Here is an 11,014-nt window from a genome sequence, read left to right on the forward strand (position 1 = left end):
CGATGTGTCTCTTCAAGGCTTTGAAAATGTGTACGAAATGCATAGATAAAGACTGATGTCTAGACTTGACTATACATCATACGGGGCCGATATAGCCTGGTTGGTAGGACTCGGAGAGTTCATGGGTTCGATCCTCGCCGGCCAAAGACTCTCCGTGTAGTAAATGGTGACTGATGCACGTTAAATCTGACGAGTCACAAAGTCTTCCATGTTCCCATACCAAATCAATACCTCTAGAGGTACTGATCCAGGAGTTTACTTTTCTTCTGGATTGGGTTCAAAATGACAAGGCTACGGAGTTGAACAATAGTAGTCGTAAACCCAAAATCGGGTCAGCTGTTCAACGACGGTTGTAAAATAAAAATGTATATCATACGAAGGTTCTCTTACAAATCTTGTAGTTGACTATGAGAACAAGTATTGCCCTGAATGTGCGACTTTGGAGTTTATGGTTTTAAATTTCTGACAAGGGAAGAGGGGGATTTCTGTCAGGAAAAATTGGGGGGGGGGGACTTTCCGGAAGCCAAATATGTAGTTTCTGTCTTTAAGGAAGTATGTGTAAAATAAGTACGTAGTTTCTGTCTTTATACATATTGAAAATGAAAAAATTGGATTTTCATTTTCTATTGGATCAAGAAAAGCAACTAAGTACGCATTTTTTCAAGTATCTAAATAAATGCATTGCCCAATTTGTTTGTCAGCTATGCAAAAATTTGTTACTGCTAACTATGGTATGGTAGCCATGGAGAAAATGAAAAAGAAACATTCGCGTCTCTTAAAATTTATTAAATTGAAAATTGTAATTTTTTAATGTTTCTCTGTTAAAATTTTGAAAGGGAAATTTTTTCCTTGTGATAGTAATTTTTAATATTTATTTCACGACAAAAAAAATGTTAAAAAAGAAGTAAAATAAATAAATCTATCGTTAAAAACGACTTATAGATAGGTTATTGTTTCGCAAAATATTAATTGCTAAAATGTGGAAGGTTCTTTCCTGTAGAGGGCCCTTAATTAAAATGCACATTCACAAGATTTTTATCTAATTTACTGTATTCCTTAGACCGGGATAGCCTGGTCGGTAGGGCGCTAGGCCCATGTCCGAAAGTTCGAACCCCGCCGACCGAAGACTCCCCGTGTAGTAAAATGGTGACTGATGCACGTTAAATCTGTCTAGTCGCAAAGGTCTCCATGCTCCCATAACAAATCAATACCTCTGAGGGTACTGGATTGGAGATCGATCGTTCTCTGATTCAGGTCAAAATTACGATCTGTGGATGAATGAATGGGTGTATGAATGGATCCGCCCTACAAACGGGTGCGACGAATGGGTGTGGCAGAAGTCGAATTCTTGGCCATAGATGGCGCCACTGGAAACAAGAACAATCTTACCCCTCAGCCTAAACAGGCATACGACACCAATCGACCAACTGTATTTCTTTTCTGGATTACGGAAGAAATGTATGGATGTCAATTGGAATTTTAAATATTGAAATATGTAAGTTTTAGGATGGATATTGTATGATCTACTGTTTAATGAATCTCTTCATTCTTTCAAATATTTAGGTTATACGGTTTTCTTTGCAGAAAAAATGATTTACAAATAGCATCCTGCTTTTTTTTATACATTCTGAAACTTATTTTTCCGATCAGTTACATTTATTACCAAATATAGCTGCTATGGTTTTTTTCTTTCCTCCTTAATTTACAAACTTGCTTTACGATTCTTACTACCACTACTTATATCTAATACGATATTCTTTTCTTTTCTTTTAAACAGATTTCGCGAAGTCCTTAAAATAATGAAATGGTGCCAGTAAAAACTAAGATAAGATTTATTTTATTACGCCAGAGTTCAATTTCATTAACTCCAAATATATGATTACAAACGATTTTAATTTTAAAGTTAAAAATGCTTCATAATTATATTATTGATACCCTTTTTTTAAGGACCCTGTTAAAATATTAAAATACTACATAAATTAGAAATTAAATATATAAATGTATACATTAAATATTAGATGTAATGTATAAATCAAACATACAAATTAAATATTAAAATACAGTTTTTTTCACTTTTACGAGCATAAAATTCTTATCAGAACACCAAATGTAACCCAGTATAATTGATGAACAAACTTCATAGGCTTCAGACAAAATATGAAGAGAGTCGACGTGTTTCAAGCGCCCATAAAAATTAAAAGAGCCAATCCATTCAAAAATAGGCACCCATTTTCAAGACTCATAAAGCGGGAATTGAATACTGAAGAGAATTTTTGATCGCTCAAAACACGACGACTTATATTACCATCTTTATATTTTTTGAAATCAATGAAGTTTTTATCTTTTCTCTTCAGTTTCTTAGGATTACTGAATGAGTAACACAATATTATTAAAAGGTTTATTGACTGAAAACAGCTATACGACTAAAACGATTTTAAATAAAAGTTTGTTGGCTGAGTTCAGAGCAGACATACGACTAAATCAATTAAAAATATTTGTTGGCTGAGAGCAAACATACAACTGGAACAATAAAAAAAGGTTTGTTGGATGAGTGCAGACATACGATTAAAACGATAAAAAAAAAAAAAAAAATTGTTGGCAATTGTTGTAAAAGCAGACAGACATATGACTGGAATGATAAAAATTTTTTGGTGATTAATGCTAGACATACGTCTAAAAGATTAAAAAATAAAAAAAAAGTTTTTTGCCTGAGAACAAACATATGGCTGAAACGATTAAAAAAAAGGTTTGGTGGCTGAGAATATAGACATACGACAGGAACGGTAATAATAATTTTAAAAAACTCAGTTGGCTGAGAGTATACATATTACAAGAACGGTAAAAAAAGAAGAAGAAAAAACATTGATGTTTAATAATAAACATACGACTGGAATGGTTAAAAAGTTTTGATGACGGAAAGTAGACATTCCGCTGTAAAGAAAAAAATTACAGAATTTATATTTTCATATTGGCAGTTGTATTATTTCTATTTTAGGGAAAAAGCGTCTTAATTTTCGAACATTTTTATTGTTTTCTACTGTAAACAAAAATGTTCTTATTAAGAAACGTATTTTTCACAAATAAAAATAAATGAATAAAAAATTTTCAACGAAATTTCATGTACTATTTCTTTTTTTCTCATATTGTTGCAGAATGATATTTACAAAAAAAAAAAAAAAAAAAAAAAAAANAAAAAAAAAAAAAAAAAAAAAAAAAAAAAAAATGTAGAGTAGCTACTTAGGGTTATTGTAATCGAGCTTGAATGGGTAGCGAACATCTCAAGGATTAATTAAATTCGACACGTAGAGGAATATTTAATAAGTACGAAGAAGATATTTACGACCTATATCATACTTTTGAACGCATAAACAAATTTTGCAACCGCATATTTGGTCACGAGACAAAGTATATGACCTTGGAGATGATACAGGAAGGAAGAAGCTCTTCTTTCTTTGAACTAATTTTAATATTTTGGGAATGTAAACAACACGAAGTTTTAATATCACTTTCATTCAGCCTCATTAAAACATCACGCTTCTTATGATGTTGGAATCGTTTATTTTTTAGACTTTCTTATCACGTCTTTTAGTTTCTGGATTGTGTTCTATTCTTTTAACGGCACGTAAAGTTTGTTCTAAAATAACACAAAAAAGAAGTTATTTTTGAACAAACTTTAATATATATATGCAAAGCGATGATGCTACTTGCAAATACCGTTAATAGTGTCTTTCCCCAAGCAAAATAATTAAGGTTCAGTTGTTTAAGTGTTCACACTTGAAGTAAAACTATAAATTTTTAAATAAATGCCATTTTTTTTGTCAATATTCATTTTGTCTTCAAAACGGACAAAATAATTTAGAAAGTCATTATAAAAATTGTCAATTTAGTTAGATTTTTTTACATCCAGATGAAAGTTATCAAAATGAATGTATAATTTTTATAATGCACAGCGTTGGACTAACTTTTTAAAACTTAATTAGAATCACAAACGTTTCTCAACGTCACTTAATTTTTCTTCCTAATGGCGTTTCACGCTATTTTCAAAAAATGCATAGAGAGCGCTGGACACTTGGCCTAACCTAACAATTATGAATATAGCCTTCGTTCAAAGAGTTTTTAAATCTAGACAAGGCTAGATATGCTGGTTTATGAAAATGTGCAAAGCGTTTTATTTTGTTCTTCAAACTTTTTTTATGAGTATTGTTCTTTTTTTCAAAACAAATAAACTAATGAATCCAAATAAATTCGCAATGTGATATCGTCCATTTGCATATATCATTTAGTTAAATTATTCTTTCTTTAAAAAAAAAAAAAAGAAGACATTTAAAGGTTTTACAAGGTTGTCACGAGCGCAGTTGTTTACGTTAAAGGAACCCAAAAAAAAACATGCAACCTTACGGCAGTGTTTCCCAAACTTATGACTTTCGTGTACCCTTTCTAAATTCTTCGTAACGCTGTGTACCACTAATACAAAACTGAATGTATTTTTCACTATAAAAAATTGATCAGAAGTTCAAAATCACAACTGGCTGTTGACACCACTAATTATTGACTGTTAACCCAGCAAAAAATAGCCAATGGAAAAATACGTAATCGTAAATTTTCATGGCTATGTTTTTAAATAAAATTTTTTGAAATGTTGTTAGATATTTCGCATAAGAACGCGTACCACACTTTGGGAAACACTACCTTACGGCAATATGCGTCGGAATTTTCCTTTTATTGCCACGAAAATGTTAGTACTAAAAACCTTTTATCAATAAAGCAAAAGATAGCAGTTTCAAACTTTTCATTCTATAAAAGGATTAAAAATTATTTTTTAAAAAGTATAGTCACTTAGGTCCACCATGACGTGTTAGCTGACGTCACACTAGCGATAGCGTCAAATTGCATTGTCCATTAAAATTTCATGACAAGGTGAATTTTAGCTGAGTATACAAGACTTTGCGAAAAGAAACCTTATAATTACCCAGATTTAAGATTATTTTCACGCTTGAAAACCCTAAGTGAACCTCGATTTAAGGTTTTTATAAAGAAGGTGGTTTTCCAAGGTTTTGGATTAGGGTAATGTCAGCAGAATAGAGCAGTTTGTCACGGATCTCGTTTTAAGATTACAAGGTTTACACACGTAAACAGCATAACAAACCTTATTAGGTTTACATTAAAAGGTCTTGTTGAGGGAAAATAAACCTTATTTTGCTATTTGGGTAGAAACGCGTAAATCAAGCTATCTGGGTTCAAACGCACAACTTCTAGTGGAACCGCTAGAAGTTGTGCCCACTACGAATTATATTCACGAGCTAAATCGATGCACAATCGGTTTGAGGACCTCACCTTAAATATTATGCTAATTAATTAGTGCTGAAGATATTTTAAGTTACGAAATAAGACACAAAAACGTACCTTTTTTTTTCCAAACGGAATTCGGACTTTAAAAATATGGGGGGAGGGAGGTAGCGGCAATCAGTAAAATATGGTCAGATAGGTCAGGAGTTTGCTCTAATTAATGCTAATTTTACTTTTTGCAACTTTCATATACGACTTTTTTTAAAAATTTGACAATTCAGAAACTATTCAACCTACGTGGCCCCAATATTGCCTACTAAAATTACAGTCTTTAAAATGTAATTTTAAATGACAAAAATTAGTATACCTTATAATTCAAAATTCTTTCTACAGCAGTGGCGTTTACATAGTTAGGTGTGCTTCATCCGCAAGATTTATAAATGTGCCCAATCTTATCACATTTAAAATCAGAAATGAAACATAAATACCACTATGGTGAAAAGATAGGCGTTTACAAACATTCATTTGATTTTAATTTAAGATGAAATAAAACACGTAATTGTGATAAAAAGGTGGAATTTCGAAAAGGTACTGAATTGAATGGTAAACACTTACCACCTTGAAATGATATATATGTATTATACTCACTACCTTAGAATAATTAAATTAAAAGCTTAATGAAGGGTTGCCACTTTAATCAGGAAGAGAAAATTCCCTGTGTTTTCCCTGTATGCACAATATATTAGATAGATAATATTATACGCAATATATTAAGAGGAAACACACAATCACTGCACTTTTGTGTGAACTATATTGTACTTACTATACTAAATTTAATCACCGGAGAAACTTAGGGAAAAAAAGGTACATCTGAACATATTTAAAACAAATATAATGCTAGAGTAAATTAAATAGTTTAGTATAGCTGAGATATGCCATAGATTACGCTTTGAGTGATCACCATTTTTTAAAAGACGAAGATAAGAAACAAAATTCTCTGTATTTTACCAGTTTGTAAAGAAAACTAAAAATTCCCTGTATTTTCCAGGTTTTCCCTGTTAAGTGGCAACTCTGGGTTATTATTATTTTTAAGGTGATCTAAAAAACATCATATAAAAAAATTATTTTCATTGTAATTTTTAGTGTTTTTAATTGACGATGCAGTTCGACTATTCATAAATAAACAATACAATAAATAATTATTAAATGTAATTACTGTTCGAATATTATTCACTATAATCGATGCTTATTAATTTTTTTTTTCATCGAATCCATTTTGGATAAACGAATCTCATAGTTGACTTTAAAAAAATATTTTTTGATGCTCTTGGAAAGTTCTTAAAATATGGTGCAATGCAGACACAAAAAAAATAAATAAATAAAAATAACATTAAGGTGGGAAAACTTTAGACCGTCCTCCTGACCCTATTTTCAAGATTGCGTTGGAAAGTTATGTTTAATCAGAGAAAGTGTGCCTGATTTCATAACTTAAATAACGTGTGCACTAATTAATTTAATTTTATAACCGACGTTGAACAAGACCCAATTTTTGGGTTTAAGACTACTAATATTTAAATCCGCCGCGATGTTTTTTTGAACTCCTGGATAAAATTTTGTTAGAAATTTGCCTTCGTGGAGGACTTTTTGATGGATCTAACCTTACATGGAGAGTGAAAACTTCTCACGGTTATCCTGACGGCAAGAGGACTCTCACCCATGATCCGTCTACCACTGAGGATATTTTACGTCAGCACTGCGGTTGGTGCGGAGTTCGCATCATAATTATAGTTAGACCATCAAAACGATCAGTGAAAATTCAATCAAAAGTTCTTCACAGAGTTTAATTTTTTTTATTTTGTGCTCTGTACAAGCAAGAAATTAAAATGACATGATAATTTATCAAGTTTTGTTCCCTTTTTTATGCGAAAAATCTTCATGCAAAAGTACGTTCCCGAAAATTATTCATTTTCAGAAAGTGTGTCGTACTTCTATTTAACAAACTTCCGTTTTGCAAATTTCTCTATTTTGCTTTTTTTTTCGAGGAACCGTGAACATTTTGGAAATGTGTTCGTAAAATAACTTCCAACTAGCGAGAATTTTCTATTGCACGAACTTTTCTTTGAAATCCACATTCCCTAAATGTTTCAGAACATTTTGAACTTTAACGCATTTTAAGGGGGAAATGACCTCGAATTGAATCTCAGGCGGTAATGTATGTTTAAAATTACTTTTATAATAAATGCAGCTGTAATTTTATACATACATTTATCTTTTCTTAGTTTAAAATGTATGTAGCATGATAGCGCAACACTGGATAATGTTTTGCCCTATTCTAGCTTTCCATGCAGATTTCTTTTATGGCTAAGATTTATCAAATAAATACTAGTTTACAAGATAAAGGTGCATCCAATTGCTATTTTAATTATGTCTAGTGTTTATGAATATAAAACCTATCTTGTGTTGTTTTAGTATTTTAAAAGGTGATTTTCTATATAACCAATTTTCAATTTAGCGAACTTATTACAGAGATTTAGCGACATCGTTAAATAGAGGTCCGACAGTATTTACAAATCAAGAGGGGAAAAAACTTCAAAGATTTGTTAAAAAAAATAAAGAATTAACTATGAAGGCTGACTAATAACAATGAAATGAGTGGTTATATTATAAACAATGATCTATTCAAGAAGAAGAGTTCAGTGGACGAGCATGGCTGCCCACCTTGAACTACTTAGAATAAGTGATGGTCTAACCGTTATTACACTTTTACGGGTTTGCACAGTTACACAAACAGAAACTGGTTATTGCCTTTATATACTGTCATCAGTTTTTCCTACTTTCATTAACATTTATTAATTCTTAATAAATAGTCATCACCGCCGCTGTTTCCCCCCCCCTCCCCAACTTTCTTTACATTATTTATTTATGCGTAGCCAAATTTTTCTTCAAAAAAATAAGCACCTTTTAAGCACTGAAAAAATATTTTTAAGCACTTTGAAAAATATCATAATTAGACAGGATTGGCAAGTTTTTGACGAAGACGACGGGGCGTCACAAACGATGAAATTAACGAGAGAAATGAAATTTACTATCACTAATAGAGAAAAAAAATATTGACAATGTTCAGTGGGTCCCCGTAATCAGCAAAAATTCGAGAGATGTTTCGATTCTATTTCAGGGGGCGGATAATGAAGTCTGAAATTAAGAATCTCTCGCAGCAGCGCTGCACATGAGAGTCAAAAATCCTTACCACTGAATCCAGCAAGTATTTCATCGAACATGTAAAACAAATGGTGCTTTCATACACTACAGACCGATGGTACGCCGAAATAGATTGGGGTTGAATTAGTGAAAACGTTGAAATAGGACAATGTCTTTTTGCATAATTTGTGACGAAAATCAACAATGTAAAGAAAAATATCACATTTCGGAAAAGGGAAAATGAAGCACTTTTTAAAAACACCCATGGAAAAAAGCACCTTTAAAAAACGTTATGCACCCTTAATATAACTATGAAAAATATAAAGGTGCGTAGAAAAACATACAGAGAATAAGATGGAATACAAAATTTAATTCTTTAGTTAATTCGATAATTATTAACTGCTAAAATTTTAGAAAAAAGTGGCAGATCGAAGAAGTGCAACTACGGAGTTAAAATGAGTCATGCTTAAGAGGACCGGAAGAAAATATTCGTCTCTAATTCTATTTCTCCTTCATTACTAAAAGAAAGAAAAAGTTAAGTTCAGGCAAACCTAGAATTTATCATGAAGTTTCAATGACTGAAAAAAAAAAATACTTCAAATTATTAAAAGAGAACTTCTTTGTTGCTTAAGTTATCATCTCATCATTTATTTTTATTTGTATAATTTAAAATTTTCTCTTCAGTATTTGAAATTTCCATGGCTTACTCTAGGTTTGTCTGAACTCACTTTTCCTACACTTTAAATTAGTAACGAAAAAGAAAGAGAATTTGCGACGAATATGGCGTCCTCTTAAGGCCATTTGAAATGTGTTGTTCTTTTTTCGAAATTCCAATTTGTTTTTAAGTTATTTAAATTTTTAGTGCTTTCTTCCCTTTAATTATTGACTCCATAACATTATTATCAAATATCAAAATATAAATAAATAGTAATCCAGTGCTAAAATAAGTTTCAAATGTGTGATGCATGTGAGTGCATATAACAGGGGTGGACAAGCTCCTTGATAGACGAGCCATTTTTCAAAAATTGACATTTTTCGCGAGCCGCAATTAAATCTACGTATTTAAAAGGTATTAAAAAATTTTATACTGAAGTTATATTTTTTGAAGACATAAAAATAAAAGTACCGTCATGTGGGGTTACTTTGTGCAGGATTTCGCAGTTTTTGAACTTTGACATGTAAAAAAACTATGTTAATTCAAATTTTAGTAAAATGTATCGATATTATATTCATAAGTGGACTCAGACGAATGAATTTGATCAATATTGGCATTATTTGTATGTAATATTAACAAATAATAAGTCAAAACATACAGCGATAGTCAAACATACAGCGATAGGAATTCAGTTTAATAATAATTTTTTTAGTAAAATATTGATATAAAATTGTTAAAAAAGTTAATTGTTGACATTTTTAATAACAAAAACATCANTTAAAAGATAACAAATAATAAGTCAAAACATACAGCGATAGTCAAAACATACAGCGATAGAAATTCAGTTTAATAATAATTTTTTTAGTAAAATATTGATATAAAATTGTTAAAAAAGTTAATTGTTGACATTTTTAATAACAAAAACATCAAGATATGTAAAGATATTAGTTTGAAAATAATTTTCAGTGTTAAAACCATTTTTTATAAAGAATATTTTCTTGAAAAGAATGTTTATTAAAAAACATTTGAGTTTAAACAAAAGGAAACCATATACATTTTTGAACATAGAAATGAATGAAATTTCAAAAATAATAATTATTACATATTCATTAACATTTATAATATTGATAAATTTGAACATAACATCCTTGAATGAACATGACAGAACTTACTCTTCAGTTTCTATCAAAATCATCTGATGTCCTATAAAATTTATTTTTATGCGTTAAATCGTTTGATTAATTCATTGGAAAAATCTTTGTAGAAGAAAAATAATAGTTTACCAGCACGTTTCACGTGTTTCTTGTGAATTTTATTAGAGATAGTATTTCTATGGATTTTAAACTTCCGAGAAGCTTCTGCAATCGACATATCACCAGTAACTGCTTGCAAACATTGTTGCAGTTTTTCTAAAGTGTAATCACGGTAGTTTCTCATTCCAGGTATTTTTTTTAATAACGTTTGACCATTTTTCTGTCGAAAAAAAAACGAATGAAACTTTGCACAAAGTAGCCCCACAGTGCATTTTTTTTTTTCATTTTCCGTTTATTTGTTATTAATTTTCAAATTTTTTTTAACGCTAACATGATATAATTGCTTATTAATATATAAATAAAAACTTTTGCACTTACGACAATTTGTATTCCATCTTCAAATTCCACACATTTTTAAAGTGAAAAAAACATAATACTGAATAGCAGCACTTGAAAAGTGCCTAATTCGAATTTGCACAAAGTAGCCCCACATGATGGTACAAAATATGTGTATTGAATTTAAATATTAAACACATTTATTTTACTTCCTTTCATAATTCTTTAAAATTTGGTGAATAATTGGTGACAGAACTTCTCAGTAATTCTTTGAGATGCTGGTTAG

The sequence above is a fragment of the Parasteatoda tepidariorum genome, chromosome 2, assembly GCF_043381705.1.
Source record: "Parasteatoda tepidariorum isolate YZ-2023 chromosome 2, CAS_Ptep_4.0, whole genome shotgun sequence".
NCBI classification, from domain to species: Eukaryota; Metazoa; Arthropoda; class Arachnida; order Araneae; family Theridiidae; genus Parasteatoda; species Parasteatoda tepidariorum.